The sequence below is a fragment of the Lithobates pipiens genome, unplaced genomic scaffold (genome assembly GCF_037356315.1).
Source record: "Lithobates pipiens isolate NorthernLeopardFrog02 unplaced genomic scaffold, aLitPip1_a1.2 Scaffold_8, whole genome shotgun sequence".
Classification (NCBI taxonomy): Eukaryota; Metazoa; Chordata; class Amphibia; order Anura; family Ranidae; genus Lithobates; species Lithobates pipiens.
The window spans coordinates 155,124,312-155,148,729 of record NW_027507903.1 but is presented as its reverse complement, the minus strand read 5'-3'; the positions used below and the strand labels follow the sequence as shown (position 1 = coordinate 155,148,729).

General features: G+C 37.2%; 1 protein-coding gene across 36 annotated transcripts in view; it reads right to left on the bottom strand.

Moving 5' to 3' along the window:
• CELF2 (CUGBP Elav-like family member 2) overlaps nucleotides 1-24,418 on the bottom strand; it is a 683,959-nt gene that overhangs the window by 362,615 nt on the left and 296,926 nt on the right. The gene's annotated exons all lie outside the window — the stretch shown is intronic.

Here is a 24,418-nt window from a genome sequence, read left to right as displayed (position 1 = left end):
CATCATGTGCACATTAAATTAGTCTAACTTTTTCCTTAGAGTGCTGGAAATGGCTTTACACTGCAGATCTGATCTCACACCCTCAGAGCTAACGAAATGACTGCAGTACATAGATTTAGCCTACTGTTTGTTGAACAAAGGCTTCAATTCACACAGTTGAATTGTGGAAAGCGGAACGCTTTACTGGATGCAGTTTAAATATGATGTGTGACAACTATTTGCTGTCTCCAACTTCCTTTTAAAATGGGTATTTTATAATGAAAATAATTCCTTACATGCAAGAAGCAAGGCTTATCTATTCTAGAGTACATTCTGTGGATGGAGGGAATATATTTATAAAAAAACTCAATGTAATATATCCTTCATATGGCTGCCTTAGGAATAATATGACCTCCATAAACTGACTACAAGGTGCCATCCTCTGGCAACTTACTTGCACAGTTTGTGTTTATCTAATGTATTTTATATACTACGTAATGTGCCCATTGTCCAGAAAGAGTACCCATGCAGTTCTCAATGACCAGTGTGAGGCCTCTTCACATAAGCGGTAAAATATGGATGGTTCAGCCATATTTGTATGCCCCCACCCAAACCAGAATGCCCACTGAAAGTCTAACAAGGCAGTCAGAGTGGGTCAATCACATGGCCTTGAAATAATTGGACTGGGTATGTTAGTTCCATACAAAATCGATAGGCATTTGGGAGGCAGCAGTATTGCCTCCTGGAAGCTGGTGCTCTATCACCTACTGAAAAACGGTCCACCACAGATCATGTTTCAGAGGGTCCACCATCTTTGAAAACCTAGCCTTATGGAACTGTTGCTGGTTTCTTAAAGCTACTCGGTATCAGTGAACATTTACTGAAAGCTATGTGTATCCCACTTGTCAATATCTAGTAATGATACAATTGTTCTATTGGGTTTAAGGTGTAACTCTAACCACTTTTTTTTGTTTGTTTTGAATAGAGTGGAGACGGTTTAGAATTAGTTTTTTTAAAAGCTGTCCAAGTCTTCACTAACTTACTGTCACAGGAACCAGACAAAAGGTACAGACAAATATGCCACAGGAACACAGATACAAAATTTCTGTTTGTGTTGCTGTTGGAGATTTTCCCTACATTTCAGTAAGTGAGGAGAAAGCTCTCTAACAAAGCCCCATAGCAGTAAAATCTTGACAGTGGTTCTAATATCTCTTCACTATCTCTAAAATTAAAAAATAAAAAATAAAGATTTGGCTGGAGATACATTTTAACAACATGTACCATAAACTAGGTTTTGTAGGTGTTCTTTAAATTAGGGGGGATATAGCAGGACCATGGCCCATTTTAAGTAAGAATTGTAAATCAGGACAGTGACTGTACCCTCAGGAGAAATGCTAAGTCTTATCACTACTGAAATGACAACTAACCTGGACCAACATGTAGTCCTGTCTATGTCCTTTACTGCAGCCTTGATGCTACTATTAAAGCTGAACTCCAGCTTTTGATACACTTTACATAGTTCATTTGAGCCAAGCTGGTTCAAACAACTACACTAACACGTGAGGCCACTGGAAGTCTCTGCTTGAAGCCAGAACACAATGCGTTATGGTGTGTGTAGCTTTAGCTACATACAGTTTATACAGCACATCCAGTGGCCTCACGTGTTAGTGAGCTTGGCCCAAACTAAAGTAAAGTGTAAAGTGTATCAAAAGCTGGAGTTTAGCTTTACCTTATGTATTTGTAACTAGTCTCAATTAAATATTTGTCATAGCTTGTGCTGTTAAATATCCAGTAGTATTTAAAAAAAAAAGGAATACAAATCAACATAGATTGAGCAATACAAATGCACAAGTGGTCCATATATCTGATCAAACCCAAGCCTTTAAGTGAATATTTCTGTAACTGTACAAGTCTGAATGAATACATCCCTTATATACCACAACAGCGAACTTCTATCAATAAAAAAAAAACAATAATTGATCTTAGGTCAAGTGATGATGTTATCACACTGTCACAGGCAGAACCAATATTTGCCCTAAACTCCTTTCTCCCATGGATCAGACTGAAATATTGTAACTTTGTACCAAGTGACAAGCTGAGAGGCTATAGAGGGAAGCTGATATGTGTCAGACATTTGTAAACCCAACTGATAGGCATCAGGATTTACATGATTAAGTAATTTTGGAGACAGCATGTCAGTTCAGGAAGAAGATGCTGACCCTGGATGATGCCTGATTAAAGCTGGTTCTGTATTTCCATATTAAAGGCATTGTCAGAGGGAGTACTGTAATGCTACAGATTTTCTGTTTTTAGGCTACAGGAGATGGTCAGAGATTGCAGCTATCCTGAAAAACATGGTTAGAGACTGCAGACATACTACTGGAGATTTTAACCACTTCAGCCCCGCAAGGATTTACCCCCTTCCTGACCAGAGCACTTTTTCAATACAGCACTGTGTCGCTTTAACTGACAATTGCATGGCCGTGCGATGTTGCACCCAAACAAAATTTACGTTGAATACGAATAAGCGTATATTGATTGGTTTGTGCAAAAGTAATAGTGTCAACAAAATAGGGGATAGATTTATGGCATTTTTATTATTATTTTTTTTTAATAGTAATGGTGGTTATCTGCGATGACAGGGAGCAGTGGATCTCTGTCATGTTGCTAGGCAGAACAGGGAAATGCCTTGTTTACATAAGAATCTCCCCGTTCTGCCACTCCGTGACACGATCGCGGGCCCCCGTCGGACATCGAGTCTGCAGGACCCGCAGGCACAGACACGGAGCATGCGGCAGGCACCCTCGCCCACTACGCTGCAATTTAAAGGGGGCGTACCTGTATGCCCGTTTGCCCAGCCGTACCATCGTGCCGATGTATATCGTTGTGCGCTGGGCGGCAAGGGGTTAAAAGCTACGGGAGATGGTCAGAGACTGCAGATATATGCTAAAAAAAAGAGAGTTAGAGACTGCAGACTTACTACAGAAGATGGTCAAAGACAGCAGACATGCTATAATTTGTTGGAGACTGGGGACATGCTTTATGAGACAATCATAGACTGAAGACACATTACATTAGAATGGCAAAGATCACTGCTATTACAGCTCCTTTACTAATCAATACTTCCACATTTGTGCTCCCTACAGCCTCCGTAAAAATGACTTACTATTTTGGTCAGCACAAAGCATTATACAAGATGAGTGGAAAAAAGCAAAGAAAAAGAGGGTGGGCAGCACAGAAAAAAAGAAAGGCATGTCAAAATAAATATGACAAACTGCTTAACTCCTAGAAATTGGTGTAAAACATTTTTTCCAGTTGCCTGAACAAGCTCCTAGGCTAGGAAAACACAGAATAGTATCTGCAGGGCCCCTAAGGGCTGCACGATAAGTGCTAAAGGGCCACATGCCAACCTGATTTGGGCATCAGGTTGGGCATCAGTACTCTATAGGAAGGATAGTTCAAGGTTTATTGTCTCCTTTGTTGAGATATAATATTAGGATACTGTATATGATTTGAAGCATGTATATTAATAGAGTATGCAAAAGAAAACCATATCTAACACATCATTTATTACCTATACTGCCAAGCATGTTAAGCTGTGCCCACGCTTATCATTATTACCTAGCAACACGTACCTGTCAGCAAGGAACCTAATTAGGCCTGTCATGCTTAGTGAAATGGGTCTAACTTTGCACATTTCTCTCAAGCTCTGTAGATTCTATATTTCTTATCAATCGTGCTTGCTAATGGGTTTATGATGTCCATTGCCTGTCCTGACCTCTTTCTGTTACTGCATGTTATTAGTCGATATCTTAATCTGTATCTGTAACACGACTTTCCTCAAAATCAATTATGTGTTCTGCAAGGATAAACATAATTTAGCAATGTATTTAGCTGAATGTCGAGGAAATAATATATAACTAAAATGTGTATACATCAGTAAACACCTACTATCAAACAAGATGGTGCAATTATAATGAATGAAAAATAGTGAAATAATCTGAAAAAAAAATCTCTTGGATTACTAAAATATGTTCAGGATGGCAGTTTGAGCAAGAAGCATTAATAAGTAGGTCTGTGTAAGAAAACTGCCGCTGTTAAAAAGGTACAGCACGTTAAAATAGTCTAAATCCTTAAGGCTGTTTTCTAAGCAGCTAAAGGCTACACATTCTCCCACCACCTGTAATGACCACCCTGTGGCTATGTTATGATTAGTATAAGGATCTGGGTATCAAATACTAATAGGAGAAAGGAGTAAGGCACTCGTTATCATGTGTATTTATTATTTACATCACCCTCTGGTCTTTTACCCAAATCACAAGTGTATTTTTATCATTACACTATTACATAGTGTAGGCCGCAGACCATTAACTGCAAAAAAAAATTGCGGGTGTGAGCCTGAAACATCACCTGTACCCATATAAATCTAATCCTAAACAGCATGTATGAACTCCTACATGTATCTGCTCTATTTAGGAATTTTATAGCCAGATGAAAACATAAAAAATGAACTATAAGATTTTTAAAGGGTTGGGAAACACTATATATTATTACATACTGGAATGTTATAAGAACCTCCAATGTATACCATGAAGTAATACAGGTCACCTTGGAGAAGCTTGCGGCACGGTATTAGGAGGTTGTCTAGGGCAGAGTTTGTAGCAGGACAATCATCCTACAGATTATTAAAAATAGAAATCAAACTATAAGAATAGAGTCTTGTATAAAGTGGAGACGAGTTACATTTTTTGGGGGTTTTCACATGCTGTATGTGATTACAATTGGAAACAGAAGCAAAGATAGAAATTTAAACCTGTCAGAAGTTTTAACCCTACTCCTACTATCAAAACCTATATAGGAAGTTTTGGCTTTGGGATGGCAGTGCATCTTCAGTCTTTTTGTTACACATTGTAACAATAATAATATGGGCTTACAGTTTACCTCTGTTCTGGATAAAGATAAGTTAGCTTTCCTTCCTTGGAATTATTTTCTGTTGGCAAAGATCATGCCAAGAATTTTACCAAACCTACTGCAGGGAACTCATTTCTCCACTATAAAAGTTGTCATCATCCCCAATGGCTCAACAATATAACTAAGAGCCAATTTTGCAGACTGAAAAAGAATTGTACTAGAATTGATGATTACGATAATCAGAGTAAGACTTTAAAAGCAAAATTCCTTGATAAAGGGTTCCCAGTAAATCTTGTGGAAACAGCATGTTCTTGATACAAAAATACAACTCCCTCTTCATATACCTCTATCCGTGGTAGTAAAAATCTTAGTGATTTACGCTTCATCACTCAATTTCATTCTCGTCACAAACAGATGGAGAGTATTGTACAGAGACATTGGCCCTTGCTGCTTCAGGATGAGTATTTCCTTCCTGTTGTTCCCAATAGGCCAAAGTTTGCGTACAGAAAAGCACCTAATATTAAGAGCAAAGTGGCACCAAGTAAACTTAAAGAGAAACCTCCTCCCCCTGGTAGCTCTATTCCCACTTTTCTAGCTATCTTGTGTATGTACCAATGCCGCAAACCATTATGCAAAACCTGCCAGTTTGTGAGACATGGCCAGAAGGATTTTGTTGTAAAAGGAAAAACATACCCTATCAAGGGTTTTCAAACATGCTCCACTGACCATGTGGTATACTGTCTAACATATCCTTGCGGCCTGTTTTATGTAGGGAGAACCATTAAGCCACTTCACAAGCGTTTCGTCGAGCATCGCCGTTTCATCTACGGTGGATTCGATAATCACAGTGTTCCTAGGCATTTCCTCAAGTACCATCAAGAAATCTACAGATGGTTTAAGGGTCTGGGTCATTGAGACAATGCCAAAGAACCTCCCCTCAGCTGAACGTTTCAGAAAACTCTGTCATAGAGAAATGTTTTTGATTTTTACTTTAAATGTTCTTGCCCCTGGAGGGTTGAACGAGGACTTTGAAACTAGTGCCATTCTCTATATTCCTCCTTTCCTAATATATTTGTGCAGGATTTTTTATTAGTATATCATTTTCTATTAGTATATTATTTTAAATATGGTAAATATTTTTAAATAATTTTAACCATTTCGGTATATATATATCTTTTTTTTTTTTATATATATTTAGTTAATATATTTATACATATTTTTTGCCTTAGATATATATATATATTTTTTTTTTTAAAATGTAATATGTTTTCCCTATTATTTTCTCTTTGCCCCTTTATTCCCTTTCTTATTTTGCCCTTCCCTTTTTTTTTTTTTCCTACTCCCTACCCTTCACTCTTATACATATGCCTGAAGATTGTGTAAAAATATTGATTCTCATTTTCATTTTATGTTTATGTTTATTTTTAAATGTCGCTTATTGGTTGTTGTTCTGTAGAATGAATAATCTAAGAGAAGCTCAGCTCTTATACACATCACTGGGTCGAGAGGGGGGGCTTAGGTGAGTATTGGGGGGGGATGCTGCACACAGATGTTTTATTTACCTCCATGCATAGAATGCATGAAGGTAAAAAATCTTGAGTCTTTAAAACCATTTTAACCTGAAAAAACAAAAAAAACAAATGCAGCTGCTATATCTAAGGACTGGTTATATGCAATAAATTACAAATGTTAGTCTTGGGTTTAGCTATACATTAGGTACAGTAACCATGACAACCAAAAAACTTCTTAATATTGTTATCTGCAATTTTCAAATAATCAAACAGGCTAATAGTGGCAGCAGAGTTGGAGTGGATTGGGAGACATTTCCTTTCAGGCCCACTTTAGATAATATACTGTATGTTAGGCTGGAGGCCCTAAGTGAGGACACTCCACCATTCAGAACTCAGTCAGAGCAGGACCTGCAGTCAAGAACAGCTCATAGGCATCATATAGCTATCAGCTCTCCGGCAGAGGGAAGTAGGAAGGAAATCATGGAAGAATGCTGAACTGTAAAATGCATTAATGGATATCTGAACTACAAGGATTATTTGCAATACCGTGGTATAACATGGGGGAGATTTACCAAAAATGGGGCACGGAGAAGGTCTGTATAGTAACCAATCAACTTTTAGGTTTTATTGGCAAAGTTTAATTAAAGCTGAAGTTAGATGCGTATTGGTTATTATGCACACCTGCACCATATTCTGTGTGTACCAATTTTATTAAATCTCCCCTATAGTATTTTATTTGGATGAACCCATGTAATTATGAAATATTCATAAAGTAATTTCTCCTTTAACGTCCATTCCTTACAATCCTTTTGATTAGCATACAGGTATACGTGGGAAAATTAGGTTACAATGTGTTCTAGGCAACACCCATCGTTCACCACGACCACCAATCAATGCAGCACAGCTTGTGTTGCACTTTCTTTAGCCCACAAGAATCTATCCATAGCAAAAAAGGGGCAGTTAGTTGTGTGTGCTTCCCAAGCTAAATGTTTCCAATCCACCTCTGACTAGCACCGAATAGACTGGTTCTTTGTCATAATTAGACCAGATGTCTTATGTGAGCAGGAAATCGTCTCCCTCCACAATGCTTTTATATTATCTGACACTTTAATACGCCTCTAATGTGTTTAAATATTAACAAAAAGCTAGTTTGCATAGTATGGCTTGCTCATTGTGCATACTGGTCCTTCAAAGGAAAAATGGTGTGTGTTTTTTTTTTTATTATTGTCTTCTATATTTAGGTGATTGTTTGATTGCTATGCCTACAGCTCTATATTAAATAAGGATCAATTATAAATAATGATCAAAGGTTATTATATCGAGAAAAAAATGGATTCACACTTTAAACACAGAAGAAGTTTCAGCTACTGTATGTTACAGAGCAGAAAATGAAAATCAATAGGACAAGTAGCCCCTGTTTTCATAAGATCTGCTCTTTATTAGACAAGATCTAGGCAATTTAGACAATCTCTAGACTCCCGCTTTGTTTATCACAAAGATTTCCATTGGGGTTACGGTTATTGAGACCATCGATCGGCTGCAAGAGAGAATGTCCTACAAGCTTCCTATTTAGATGAATGCCGGTTATTAGACACATAAAGAAAGGAGAAAACAAATAATAATCTCCATTCTCCACATTCAGCCTACTTCTTCATTTTATTCTACAGAGCTGACGACTCAGGTGAGGAAAGCTTAGACGTGGATCAAGCTAACTCCGGAATATTCGAAAGAATCCTTGCAGACATTTAACTCTTGCTTAATAAGCCTTTATACACCATTGTGCATGAGGACAAATGTAAATGTTTCATTTAAAAATTTTAAATTGCCATTTTCCATGCACAACTAGGCATTCTATAAAATGTGTAAACACCTTGAAAACCCATCTGTTCAGGGAAGCTTATAACATTCTCTCATCTTGCACTAAAGCACCTCTCTGTGGATGATCAGTAATAATAACTTCTACAACTTGCCCATGTACTCAGCTCACTGCTCCATCACAACATGTGCACCTTTTCTTTCACTACCTATAGCCTAATGTAAGCAGATGTAACTGAATTATATTTAACTTAAGCAGTGTGCATCATAAACAACTGCATTTCTTAGTAAAATCATTTTCACCTTGTTATCTTTATCCTGATGCTGCTGATCTTCTGCGGCCTATTTGTAACCAAATTATTGCTACACGCCTGCACTGAAAGGATAGCTGAATTACATTTCTCAGCATGGTTTCCTAAAGGTGATAACAGTGCCTGAGTAATGCATGTTGAAATGGCCAGTTGAAAGCTCATATGACAGGGTAACAACGAAGGAGCACAACTGGGAGACAGGAACAAAGCATTGTCGCAGGTAGGGGCTTGACAAAGAGCTTCAGATTTACAAAAGTTTAAAACTTAAGGGCTTATTCATACTTTGTGAATGGTAAGATGCCATGTTTTACAAGGCACACAGTATGTTTTCTAGTGCTGAAAACCACAGGTGTCCGCACAAAATAGTCCTAAATAAGCCCTAAAGCCTAAATATAAGCTTTACCATCAAGTAGAACTTTTACTTTGGATAGGGCAAAGCAGGCCTATAACCCTGGCCAGGTTTTTTTTTTTTTGCCATCTATGTCCAATTAGGGAGATTTCACTTCACTTTACATCCCAATGCAACCGTTGCAATATTCAAACATGTGTTGGGGTGATTTAAAGCCTCACTCCAAGATAATCTTTTTTTCTACTTAGCTTTAAAGTGGAACTGAAGGTGCACTGTAAGAAACAACAAGCAGGCTGACTTTTAATAAAATGCCCCTACCTGCCCGTTCGCAGTCTTTTCCAGGACTGTAAACAGAGCTGGTCATGAGCAGCTCAGCTTACAGCAGTGGACTGGTCTCTGAGTGCCAGGACGATAGCCTCCTGAGCAGTGAAATCATCCCCCACTGGCCAATGAAGAGGCCCAAAGACCATCTTCAGGTGGAGCCAACACAGGACCCTTGGGGAGGTATGTATTAGGCCTTTAGTTCAGCTTTAAGCCACAGTCATGTGGCACTACAGCCCCCAGTCTTCTGGTCTTCTGTTTAATTCATGCTTAGGCTCCTTCTTTGGATGTCCATGTCAGTGCCTGGACACTTCCTGGGCCCTCCTGGATGTACATCGTCAGGGTCCTGTCAGGATCCAGAATAGGATAATGGTTATCAGAGGTGGATGGCAGGGGACCTGAGATTTTGGGGGGGCATTACTGCACTGAATCATCACCCCAACCAGAATCAGTGGTGAGGGAACATGATAGGGGATTTAGGTGAATATATCTGATAAGGAAAAAAAATTGCATATAAGCATGAATTAAAAGGTGTAGGGGGATGGCAAAAAATGTGTTTTATCCCGGAGTGGGAAGGACGTGTCACCAGTACACCAGGATCTCCAAAATTGGGTCCAAAACTTTAATCACATAGTATCAAAAAAATAAATAGACGTTTCGGGGGGCCACGCAGGGCCCCTTCATCAGGCATGTGATTATCCCGGAGTGGGGCTTTATTTCTGCACAGGGTCTGAGATCAGCTTTTCTAAACATTGTTATATATAATACATTTTAAAAGCTATTTAGTTGTAAAATAAAGCATTTATTTTGTCATTCTGCTCATCAGTGTGAAAGTTACAAAAAGATACAGTATGTGTCATGAAAGGCACATGCCAATAAAGTTAGGCGAGTCAGCTGGATTCCTGATGTCAGCAACTTAAACATGATCATGTCACTTTATCTTACCCTGCCTAAGGCTACAAAACACAGATTGTAAACTTTGCAGGGTGGATTCATACACTCTATTCCCATTGCCAAACACAGTATGCCACTAACTATATTGTAATTGTGAAGCGTACTGAGTCTCATAGGGGAAGATATGAAATCTTTTACATTGTTACTTAATGTTGTCATTACTAATCTAAGCTTGAGGATTATTTTATATGCATAAAACAGACCAGTGTACAAAAAAATCAGAAATAGGCAAACTGTTTTAGTTCAGCTGCTGAGCTTACCCCCTAAAGATCTACATATGTTTAAATATGCTTTCTGGTTAATTGATAAATGGCAAAAAAGGCAAAATAAAATGAAAACAATACACCGTTATTCTGGTGCCATGCTGTTGTACAGTATTAGACAGAAATCAAAGAATATATAGCCCTCAGGACTGAGTGTTGGGATCATGATGAAATGTAGTTCCAAGTAAGATATTGGCACAATTATAAATAAATAATATCCTGTTGTGCCTGTACAGAAAACATGGGTGCAGTGAACCAGATTGTGCAAACAAATTAGGTGGGAAGAATCACAAAGCATTTATTTGTGTGCCATTATATACCTGGACATTTTCTGAATCAATTAGCCCTATTAATTTTTACAACCTGGGTAAAAAGGGAAGGCACTATACATTTAAAACATAAATTAGGTATAAAATATTTTTTGTCAATAAACATAAAAACCTGGAGGCTAAGAAAATGGATTCAAATCAATTCAACCTGCTAGTTTTATTAAAATAAATAAATGAAAAATAATAGCTAATAATGTAGAAGTAAAATGGATAGGGTAAGCCCACAAGATTTCTGGTAGGACCAAAAGGTATTAAGAAAAAATTGACAAATGACACCTAACAAGAGAAGTTAAAGTGTTACTAAACCCACAGCAGTAAAGCATGCTTGTTATACTCCTTAGTGTGAAACCTAAGGGATTAATCCTCTGAATTGTGTAAAAAGGCTGTTTGATCATGTATGCACAGATCCTTTCCTTCTTGCATTACCCTCAAAACATGTTCAGATAAGACAGAGTTACTGGAGTCAGGTTACACATGCTCAGTTTAGTGTGTATTGCTAGAGAGTTATTCTTTTCCTGATAGAGTGCATGTGACCATCAGCACAGGGCCAATCAGTACTGTCCAGACAGAGGGTCAGGGGTCTTGCATCCTTATAGAACAGCCAGTGCAGAATGAAAACTCCTTCTACAAGCTTTAATCAGGCACTGATATAAGTCACAAGACGGCTATATACTGCTGATGAGAAAAGGTATTTAGCTGTTTATATTTACTAAAATGATTGCCTTTCCATGTTCTGTGATGTGAGACCAGATATAGTGAATCTGCAGGGTCCTGGTTTTAGTAACACTTTAAGGTTTACATACACTATAATCCATGCTATGGCTACCTTCATTGCACGTGGCTAATAGGCAGATTATATATATATTGATTGTGCCTTTAGAACTAAAAAATGTAAATGGGAAATTGTAATTATCAGACAAAACTGTTAACTTCGGGGAAAAATGTTGTCTTAACTACTGTAGTTTCTTTGGTTTTGATACATTTGTCATCCTAAATATAGGAAGTAGAACAAATTAGGAAAAGCATGTAAAGTCAGATAATGTGACCGATAACAATAATGGGAATCAAAGGTATAAAAACATGCATCCAACAGTAATTACTGGTAGCCAGTTTAAGATGGACTTAAAAGTAGTGTTTATAGTCCCAGAGCTGTTTTATAAATAAAAAATAGAATTATTTAGAACTATGAAGGGCATTTCAGCTCCCAACATCACTAACATTTCAAAATATATTTCAGAGAAGCCCTAGATAAGAATGTTACACTGATCAGCATTTTGAAGTCTGCACAGAAGACAGTTCTTTAATGCATCATGTTGATGAGGTTTTCATCCAAGCTCTTCAGTTTTAAGTTATAGCAAAACATTAAAGTTGGCTATGCTCCAGAATATGACTTTATCTTTTGTGATTGTGTGTGGTGAAGATTTAACAGTAAAAATAGTTATTCAGTTCTCTCATACAATACCAGCGGGAGTTTAGAGAAACATGGAGGCCACCATTGCTGACCTTTCTAAAAATTATTATTGCCTTCCTCTTATGCTGAATGTCTTGTTTAGCACATTGAGCCTCGAACCCTAAATAAATGTAAAAATAAAAGACTCCATCCTGATTTTGCATACTTGCTTTGGGTCAGTGTCTAAATTATTAATAACGGGGAGTCAGCAAAACAGCCAAGCAAATACCATTTTCAACAACTTTATCCCCTTTCCAACCAGCGCATGACGATATATGTCGGCACAATGTCACGGCTGGGCAAATGGGCGTACAGTTACATGTTCTTTAAATCACGGCATTGTGGGAGTGCACCCACTGCATACTCCGTGCCCGTGGGTCCCACGAACTTGATGTCCGCCGGTGTCCCACGATCATGTCACGGAGTCGTAGAACAGGGAGATGTAAACAAGGCATTTCCCTGTTCTGCCTAGCTACATGACAGAGATCTACTGCTCCCTGTCATCGGGAGCAGTGATCTCTGTAATTTTCCAGTGAGACAATCCCCCAAAAGGTTAGAATTACTCCGTAGGACGCACTTAACTCCTTGATTGCCCCCTAGTGTTTAAGCCCTTCCCTGCCAGTGTCATTTACACAGTAATTAGTGCATTTTTATAGCACTGATCGCTGTATAAATGACAATGATCCCAACATAGTGTCAAAAGTGTCCGATGTGTCCACCATAATGTCACAGTCATGATAAAAAAAATGCATATCGCCGCCATTACTAATAAAAAAAATTATAATAAAAATGCCATAAATCTATCCCCTATGTTGTAGACACTATTACTTTTGAGCAAACCAAATAATATACGCTTTTTGTGATTTTTTTTTAAACAAAAATATGTAGAAGAGTACATATCATAAGTAAAAAATATTGCTTTTTATTCAAAATTTTCGCTCTTTTTTTGTTTATAGAGCAAAAAATAAAAACTGCAGAGATGATCAAATACCACCAAAAGCTCTATTTGTGGGAAAAAGGGACGTCAATATTGTTTGGGTGCAACGTCGCATGACCGTGCAATTTTCAGTAAAAGCGACGCAGTGCCGTATCGTTAAAAATGCTCTGATCAGGAAGGGGGTAAATCCTTCCGAGGCTGAAGTGGTTAACCTTACAACTGCACTACCCAATATTTCTATATACTGCCATCAGCTGTAAAAGTCTATGCATACATGAATGTATGTTCTGTATGTTTATATCTCAATTGTATACCTTCTTTACTGCAACCTGAATAAACTAGAGTCAGTTTTAACTGCTATTTCAGTCACTCTGCCTTTGGTAGCATATCATATATATATATATCATATGATATACACTTTATATATATCCCCATTGCAGTTTATGTATAATCAGTCCATCATCACATACAAATATACTATGCAATACAAATATCTACATCTGTTTTATTTTTATGATATCACCCAATCAACAAGAACATCTGTAACGAGTATTGTACTAAAAGGATGTGATATCTCAGATGCTGTATACCTCACCAAGTGATAGCTGTTACTGTTGTCCCATCACAGTTTAACTATACCTGTCTACTAGCAGGCCTCATCTGCATCCATAAACTGAATTCAGAACCAAGATGATCATGCCTATTCTCCCATTACTTTCAAAGATAATAAAGGGTCCCAGCTCTAAAAAGGGAATCACTACCTGCCAGCACAGTGGATGAAAGACATACTGAGGTGGTTAATTTATTACAACAAATGTATTATAAAAGGTTTAAATACTGCATTTGAATGAAAGCTTGATGGCATAGCAATGGACATCTAAAGAGGAAACCCCAGTTGATGCATCACTTTGCAGGTCTGGTTTAAAGTAATGTTCACTATGCATATTTTTGGGAGTCTGGGCACCAAAACCCTATCCCATCTGGATATAAATTTGTCTAACTTTACTTACCTTTGAGATACTATAGACTCACTAAATCCAACTGTTAAGGCCCCCTACCAACCTGATGACCCTCTTCCTCCCTCCTCAAAACAGAAGGCAAGGGGAAATCTCCCAGCTGGGAGCTAGTTAGCTTTAAACATTTGAAAAAGGTTCAAACATTTCCCCATTTAATTTAGAATTACAAAAACGGCATGGCTTGAGTTGGTGCTATAAAGTAAATTTGGCATGGGGAATGGTGACTACTAGCAAGGATACTAGAAGAGCCAATGTTGGGTTTTGAAAAAGATCATATGGTAAGACTAAGGGGTATATCAATAAAGCAACAGTATGGGCTTACTTGAGACTTGCTGCTGTTTTAAAATAAAAGGCACATTTATAAAGCGCAGCAGTGGTCTTTACAAATGTACTTAGCACCTCACTCTAGGAAAGCACTATTCATTTCAATTAATTTGTTGTAGTTGTGGGAAGAGAAGAGTCCAGTCACAGGCCTTTCCTTCTACAATGAAATGCAGAGAATACTTCACATAACACCTGCTGTCTTCACACACCACGGCATGCATTTTATGAATGTAGTATAAAATGCAGACATAGCGTGGAGTAAACAATGCAATGTCCAGCAGAGAGCAGCTATAGCAGCACCTGAACTCCATTATAAATGGACATTTTAAGATTAGGTAGAGCCTGAGAATGATTAGGATGATTTTATTGTTGTATTTACACCAAAACTATTCAAGAATAAATTCTGCAAGACTACTTATCTTGTTCCTTGATGGCCTACATAAAGACAATAATGCTTGGAACACCACAAAAGAAAAATGTTCACTAACATGAAATAACTTTTCTTTTGTAGCAATAGATATACATAACATGCCAATGTGAAAGGATTGGATTTGTCTCCATATACCAGCAATATAAACACTAAGTGCATATTTATACCTGCATGGTTATGAGGATGTACCATAACCCTTTACCAACAAAAACTCACTGAATACGAAACCGGGAGGACAACATTTAAAAAAAAAAGGAAGACCTCTTTAAATAAATATGAAACAATATCTAGTGTTCTATGATGACCCAAATAACTGATATAATTGTGTTATAAAACACAGCATGTTGATTGAAAGAGGTATTTTTATTGTAAATTCCACATAGAATACTGTCACAATTAATCTGTCTACTGAGAGAAGACTGTCAGACATCAAGTGAAATCAATAAGTGTTCTTTGTTGGTTGAAAACAAAGGTTTAAAACTTGATGGGTGACAGCATGTGCTACTTGGTTACAGCGTAAAAATAACATGCATGGTAGCAATACTAAAAAAGGGGATTTCATTATATCCTAGGCGATAGCAATAGTTGCAGAACCATTGCTAACGATTTGATGCTACTTCCCAATGATAATGACTTAAAAGGCCTACATTGCTGCTACATCCTTTTAGATACCACTAAATGGGTGTTTTTTGGCACCAGGGCTGATTTACAGTGTTCTCTGCTGAAATCAATAATTTACTATTTAAATAGAGAGATTATAAATTGTATAAACATGCAGCTTTTGTTTCCCCTGGAGTATCGGTTCAGATAAGGGCCAACCAAAGCAGTGTTGGGGTCCATAAAAACATCCCTAAAAGCCCTTCCTGCGAGTCAGGGTAATCTCCAGAACAAAAGACACACATTTTTGTATCTGTAAAAGCTCTGTTTCAATAAGAAATGACAGGCATGCTCTGCCAAAAAAGACTCTTGAGCGGTTTCCAAATTCAGGGGCGAGTATTTGGATACAGCTAAAATTGTTCAAAGCTTTATCCACGTTTTACTGTCTGAATTGTTGCCTGATGGCAACTGGATGTTCAACTACAATTCAGAAATCATCTTTTGTACTCAGGGCCTGGCATTATGGAACAATAGCCTGCCATGTCCTAATGATATATGGAGCAAGGAATATGCTGTAACAATGTGCCTAATGGCAAAGTAAAGTATGCTGCTAACTAGCAGTGTGTGTTTTATCCAGCATGTCATTCAAGCACTTTGTTATTAAATCACAGATTAAAAAAGAAATCCTGCAACAGATAATGAAATGTAGTTAACTGCTTAAAACTCATTCAGACTGCAAGCTCAGAGTATCGTAAAATAATTAAATGTAATATACTACAAGAATTTAAAATTGCATTCCTTAAAAAGTAATTTTTGGCCACAAGAGTCACAATCTACCTGTACAATGCCTCTAATATTAATTTTCATATATGTTTTGTGTATATGGATAGCAAGCTTTGGAAACCCTGGTTGTTGATAGAAACCTGATTTTAAAGTTGTGTTAAGTTGCGCTAAATGTACAGGTCTCAGAGTCAAGTTTCCCTTCTGAAACCCATATGAAATCCTATGGGAAGCATATCATAAAATTAACATGTCAGAAATATGGCAATTTCAATTTGAGTGTATGTATAGTATGTTATGTAAAAAAGTGCAAAATGTTAAATTAAGTTCCTTAAGTATCAACAGATCTAAAGGTACAGGCTGCTAAAGGTGTACACAAATCTTGTCTCTTCCTTCAAATGTTAGGCTTGACCATGGTACACCTCCTGCCTCTTGAGCCCCACTCTGTTGGTCTTTTATTGTGATGGGTAGTCTAACTGACCAATGGGAGGCTTAGCAGGTGAGAGACAATGGGATGAAGCTTGAATTTTAAAGAGTTGCCATTTTCATTATTTCAGAATTTACTACCCCCTTTCACATGCATTTTTCACTGAAGGCGACCTTGGCTTGTGTAATTTTTATCATTCAAGATGGTAAAGGTTTACTTCAATCTGTACTTTCTATTTAAATTAGGTAAGGCTTGGGATCACCCCTTTCAAACTATGCATGACCTGAAGTATTCAAAAAGAAAAAGCTCCCGCTTACCACAGTTGACAGTTAGTACTTGACTCAAATGATTTTCTATTTCACTTCAACATTTCTTTTATAATGGTATGAAATGGAAAGGGGAAAACTCCCTTTTATCTGTGAGTCAATACATAACAATATGACCTTCTCCTGCCACTGATTTCTGCAGAAAGTGGAATGTTTATCCATTCCTTTCAGTATACACCAGTTGCAGAAGGTAGCAAGAGAATACACAAGAATTCTTTTCTTTACTTGTCTCATTGCCGCCTGCACTGAAGACAGGACTGAAATTAGTTTGTAACTAAAAATAAATATGTGCTTATAGTTGTGTAGAATTTTCTTACACCTTCAGAGATACAGTATCTAGTCGAACAATAGTAAAAACTTCATGGGTAGTATATTGTAGGAGATAGGCTCCTAATGTCTGCTTGCTTGCAGCCCAACATTTCACACTGACAATTCAAAAATTAAATTTTGATTTGGTACTAATATCAACTTAATATGCTCTATTCTAACAATATCCCTGTTCTAATATTTTATAGGGAAAACCGTCAAAGGAGGAAAAATTAAAGTAATACATTTGAAAGGCTTTTGCAACTGTAACTGTTTCCTCTGTCCATATGACAAAAGCAACACCTCATGTATTTTGATCCTATGGGGTTCAAATATAAAATTGGCTACAGTGACACTGGGAAGTTAAATCCATGAACACCAAACATTCTTCCTAACCTCATTTTTTCTTATCCCTTGATCAGCATGTACCTTAGCCTTCAGAATTATGACAAAAAAATATTTACCTATTTTTCCACAGAAAATAATGAATAGAGCTTACTATTTTTGTATTTCGAGAATTTCAGCTTTTCTGTCTCAATCACCTCTTTATGTCACTGCTCAATATATAGCTTTTAATTGCCTGTCACTATAAATACAGCCCATGGCAGCATTATGCCTGATGCACAGCAGCACTTCAGCACAGACTAAAGTCAAATATGACCTTTTCTGCCTAGCAATTATGTGCATAGAACATTTTTATGGAGAAATAAAACAGGTAGATGAATATATTTGAAAAATACTTTTTGCAGGAAAGTGGATTTTTTCCCTAGATAAAATACACTTTGATATATTAAAGTATACATAGCATATCTTGAAACAATTTGCACACAAATGAGTGTTTGTTAATGAACTGTACACATGTAGAGTCAAACATAAATGACTGGCCCAACAGTTCTTTATCATACAATTTTCTCCTTTGCTTTTTATTTAATCTGTTAGTGAATCATTTGATATGAGGTCCTTTAGATGTTCTATTGTTGCATATGTTGCAGAGCTGGCTGGGCAGTGTGCTATTCTGCCACCCTATGACTAAATGGTGTTACATCAGGAACCCATCAGTGAGTGTTGCAGACATATATACCTATTACTTTACTACTGGAACTTATTTAGGTAGATATAAAAGACACAAGATAAAGCCTAAGTTTAGTAAAGAAAAATAAAATAAAAAAATCAGAACAATGGACACTGTTTACTATCAACGTTTCCATTGTGCTGTGGGTTCCTGATTTAATTTAAATGTTCTTCCTCCAATGCTGTAATCTTCGGGGAGGGGGGGGGGGGGTAATACAGTCAAGTGTCCTGTCATATGCACTCATCAAGAGTGCCAGCTACGCCCACACTTTCTACCCCGTCCTCTATTTATAGAAGCTGTATTGTAACTTCCAGTAATGAAAAGTGTTCTATGAATGGAGGGTGGAGAGATGAATGAAAGGTCCTTCTCTTCCATTGATAAATCATTTTTCATTCACAGAATCTATAGTACAGCTTCTATGAATGGAAGAGGGGCGTGGATAGGACAGGCATAGTTGGCACTCTTGGTAAGTCCATATGACAGATCCCTTAGCTCTATTAATCCCCAATGCATTGGAAGGTGGGGGCGAGGGGTTCAAAGAAGGTAGATTTTAACTAATGCAGGAGCCAGCAGCACAAGGGACAAATTGATAGTAAGTAATTTCCCTTGTGCTTACATCATTACATGCAGTTTTTATTTTAACTGTAAGCAGTGTAAGTACCTGAACTTGACTTTGAACCAGCCCCTTGCATTCCTCTGTACAGAAAAGCTCAGATATGGAACGGGGGAAGAAGTGTATGGAGCCATTCATTTGCACTGCAGCACTCATCTGCTAAAAAGGAGCATGCTGATAGAAAGAAAGAGCAGAGTGACAGAGAAATGAGCTCATCAGTCTCCTGCTTCTTCTTTAACCTCTTGGTATGGGGCGCACGCAAATATGCGACCTCTCGGGCTGATGGGCCTTGGCACCGAGCGGCTGCATATTTGCATACAATAGTGCAAATAAAGCTGTGCCCTGCACGCTCACACTACAGTTACCGGAGGCTAACAGAAAGCTCCTCCCGGGATTCTAAACCCCTTAAAGCACTGGTTCCAAGGGTTGATGGTCTAGTCAGAGGCTAAGGAAGAACAAGACCTGTAAGTGCTATTTAACTATAGCAGAAAACAATCAGGGCGTAATCTGTATATTTAACTGTCTGCCTGGAATGTATTTTTACTTCTGTGTGTTTGTGAATTTATTTTTTATGTATAAAGTAATGCATATCTCAATAGAGTTATTGATGCCTTTCTTTAGGTTAATGCGTTGAGCACAGGCTACAGCCGTAGATGTCAAAGTTTTTTTTAGTGACATCTTTTCACTGTGCAGAAACGCTAGGAGGGTGATTTACTAAAGACAAATAGGCTATTTATTTTGCAGGTTAAGTTACACTTGGCAAACTAATTTGCCCCATACGTTTAGTGAATCGGGTGACTGCTGACTTCCATCATCCAGTCCTGTACATTTTTTTTCATTTTCCTTGGAAATATTATTATATTAATATTAATATCTGGTATTCTTTGCAAAGTAAAACTTTGCCACGTTTACTATGCTTTTTTGAAAATTTCCTTGGAAAGTACAACATCCCTAGCAAAGTGAACAGCTTTTTAGCCTTTAATAAATCGGTCCCTAGATCTCTGTCATAGCAGTTGCTCTGAAACCCTAAACTCAAAACGTTCTCAGCAATCTGTCTATCCCTTATTACTATATATACTGGCTGTCCCCAATTACAGTGGTTAGCTTGCAAACGTAACACTACAATCTTTTCAATATATAAAACGCAGCTTAACTGCTTAAATAGATATTTTTTCAGATATGCAATTTTCGAAGAAAAATGTATTGGCATATAAAATTAAACAACTTATTTTGCCTTCAGTAGTCATCCATCTGAGTAAATAGAACTCAGATGTCCTCCTAAAAATTATTAAATGTTTGAAGAGTGAATTCCTCACCAAACTTTACTCTAAACCCTGTCCTTAAGTATTTTAATACCACATCTGGTACACTCAATAAGTACCATAGCTTGTTTAGATATCTTTTTTTGTGTCTTGCCCAAACACAGCCAGATGGAGGCTTTCAAGATCAAATTAATTTTAGATTAATTCAGATTTGGACAATCTCCAAATTATTGTGTTTCTGTACTGTGGCCTTCATATAAAATGGCCTGAAGTCAGAAACCTAAAGTCTTGTTCTCGAGAAGGTATGAATGACCATAGACCAATTTATATAGATTGTGACCTCCAAGATAAGTCACATTTATATAGCATTGTCACCAAAATGACCTTTACATCATTTCATGGTAAACATTTCAATCAAATTTGTGAGGACATTTAGTTGCAATGATTCAATCTTATTAAGTATATAATAGTGTATTAAAATTAATTTATTTCACTCTTGAGATGACTTTGAGGCATGATTTGCCACCTGACAGCAGGTGTAAAAATTAACATTATACGGTATATTTTATTATGCAATCAACATAAAAGCAGAAATATCAAATTTAGTCATATAATATTAGTATATTAATCATAAAATGAAATATGTGTCCTTTGTATACTAGAATTAATATATATATATATATATATATATATATATATATATATATATATATATATATATATATATATATATATATATATATATATATATATATGTATGTATATATATATATATATATATATATATATATATATATATATATATATATATATATATATATGTATGTATATATATATATATATATATATATATATATATATATATATATATATATTTTTTTTTTAAATAATGTTTGTCAGACTTAGATTTCACAGCTATGTAAACATCCAACTATTTCCTGTTTTTTCAAGGTATAAATACAGCTCAAAAATGATCACTGTGCACTTCTATGTCCAATATCATAGTTCAAAATACAACCATCAAACATAATAAGGGCAATGATCATTAACTGCTTGCCGACCAGCCGCCACAGTTTTGCTGCGGCAGTATGGCACGGCTGGGCGAAACGGCCTTACCTTACATTTCTTCGCCTTTTGGCCACTAGGGGTGTGCTCAAGCCTGCAGCATGTGCCCGGAGCCGATGCGAGTGCGATCGCTTGTGACAGATTGAGAACCGGGATCTGTGTGTGTAAACTTTCAGGGGAGAGGAGAGAGATTGTGTGTTCATACTATGTATGAACACCGATCACTCTCTCCTCCTAGACAGTCCCATCCCTCCACAGTTAGAAACACACATAGGGAATACAGTTAACTCCTTGGTCGCATTTTTTTTATACCAAAAATATGTAGAAGGCCTACACTGAGGAAAAAATTAGTTTTTTTGAGGCAGAGCTTCCACTCATTTTAGATCTACCCCTTAGATTTAGAGCGACTACACTTCCAAGTGCACTTGCAGTGCAAAGTGGATTTGCCTTTCATAAATAACCCCCATTTTGTTTTGTTTTTTAATTGTTGCTCTTCTTTTGTTTATAGCACTAAAAAAAAAACTGCAGAGGCGATCAAATACCACCAAAAGAAAGCTCTATTTGTGAGAAAAAAAGGACATCAATTTTGTTTGGGTACAGCGTCGTGCGACCGCACAATTATCAGTTAAATTGACGGAGTGGCGAATCGCAAAAAATGGCTTGGTCATTGAGCAGCCAAATCTTCCGGGGCTGAAGCGGTTAACTCATGTTGTCTAAATTCGCGTTTTGACAAAGGGTGAGTTAGTTCAGCCTGGTTGTTAAAGATCTGGCCTTTACATTCCTCCTTTTTTTTTCTGAAAAGCAATTTACAATGGGGCTAATGCACTGAAGCTGTAAGCATTTGGCTTGCGGTTGTGGTCCCATTGACTTGAATGGCCATGTTTGACAGGCAGTGCTGCCTGCCAACTCGACATGAGAGGTTAAATTTGCCATCATCGATGCATTGCATGTGCCTTCTTGGTCTATATTTTAGACTTTAGGTGGGGGTTTGCTGAATGTCAGATTTGCATTTAAGAGGTACATTTCTCGAATGCAGATTTTTAGATTTAAAACTATTCTGGATTGTGATATATGAAAAGAAATTTAAATAAACGTGTTTTACATATGAGTAAAATAAACAGACATTTGACTTTTTTTTTATAGCTGAACCGCTGCAAAGATTTTATTTAAATAAAAAATTCCAGATCTTTCCATTGATAGGCATGCAGAAAAAAAACAGCTTTTCAGGATTCCATTTAGTCATATCTGAAAGCAAGTCTTCATTGTAAGTTGTGTGCACTACTTATGGTAAAAGTTATTCACATAAAACTCTTTGAAAAGAAAAGCAAGATACATACAGACACAGCAATTCACGACAACTGTCACCTTTGGCTAATGTGTCTGATTTTTCATATGTCTCGCAGGCATTAACTGCATCACTTCCAAACGTGCTCCATCAACAAATGGTTTCATAGATGTGAATGCAAGTTTCCAGAATACTGTGCAGAGTGTGTATTATTAATGTCAAATTGGTATGCTATGGAGGGATCCCACAACAAATAAAATGCTGTGGGTAAAATTTTGTGTAGCGCAAAATCTTCAACTAGGGGTCAAGGGTCATTCATTAAAAGCTGAGCTCTGAAGACTGTTTTCTCCGTTCTCTTGTTCCCAGCCTTCAATAGCTATATTCAGGTTTATGTAAATTGTTTCAAAGCACAGAAGTCTTTTTGCATGTGTCTTCAGTGGTTAATATTTGTCAAATTTATGGTTCGGTCTTCACATTATTGTTGTTGCCATGCATTATTCAAAAAATCAGTTTTACTAATATGTGATTGTATTCAATTCGCAATAAATGATCAAAGTTAACTTTTAAATGTAAGGTTCACAAATGTGGCCAATGTTCATGCTTGCAGTGCATTCAGATCTGTTTATGCATTTGGACACATGTACTGTAACAAGTGTCTTCTATTGATATAGATCACTCATCACCATCCACTGTGTAGTCACTATGCTGCAAACCAGTCAACTGTAAGGTCTGTCCTACAACATATATTCTTATAAAGCGTAAAGGTGTCCACCCCATAAAATCTGACTTTTAAACTGAAGTGAACATTCAAACTACTGCCCAGCTGCCATGATTACTCTATAATGTACCTTACCATTAGCAGTTGCCATTCCTTTATTGCTTTAACCACTTCCAGACCACCGCACACCGATATACGTCCTGACTTTAAAGAGGGATATCTTTGTTATGGCAGCAGCTAGCTGCCATAGCACTGGCATCCTCTTCTTCAGACAGTGGTCCGTTTTCTAATAATAGTGGTCTCTGCATTGGATTCACTGCAAGATCACTTTTATCAGCGGCGGGAGAGGGCCACCCATCCCGCAGCACTCCGGTGCCCTCCGCCGCTTACTAGGGGGCTACTGGCAGTGGTGGAGGCGATTGGGTCCTTTCTCCTCTGTGGTATGGAGACGAGTGAGGGGAAGATGGCCCCCACCTGCCTCCATACCATTGCAGGGCGGAAGTAACGTAAAAACGTCACTTCCGCCCATAGCTCATAAAGGGCCATTAGATCTGAGGTCTTTTTGAAGGGATGTTTACATTTCTTGTAATAGGAATAAAAGTGACACCATTTTTTTAAAGAACAGTGTAACAATATAAAATAAAAGGTAAAAAAATAAGAAAAATAATAATTTTTTAAATGTGCCCCATCCCGCCAAGATCACGTCCAGAAACAAATGCATACGTGAGTATTTTGAAGCATGACATGTTCAGTATCAATTTAGTCGGCATAACATTATCTTTCACAATATTAAAAAAAATTGGGCTAACTTTCAGTCTTATTTTTAATTCAAAAATGTGTATTTTTTTCCAAAAAAGTGTACTTGTAAGACCGATACGCAAATAGGTTTGGTCCTTAAGTGGTTAATGTATACTCATACTCTAATGCTCCTGGGCTAATGCAAGGTACACTGCTCAATCATGATGTGAGGTACCACATGCTAATATCATGGGGTTGCACTCTAAACAAATGTACAAGACAGAATACAATAGGTAAAGTTGTATAGTAACAGTATAGACTGCCAGGTT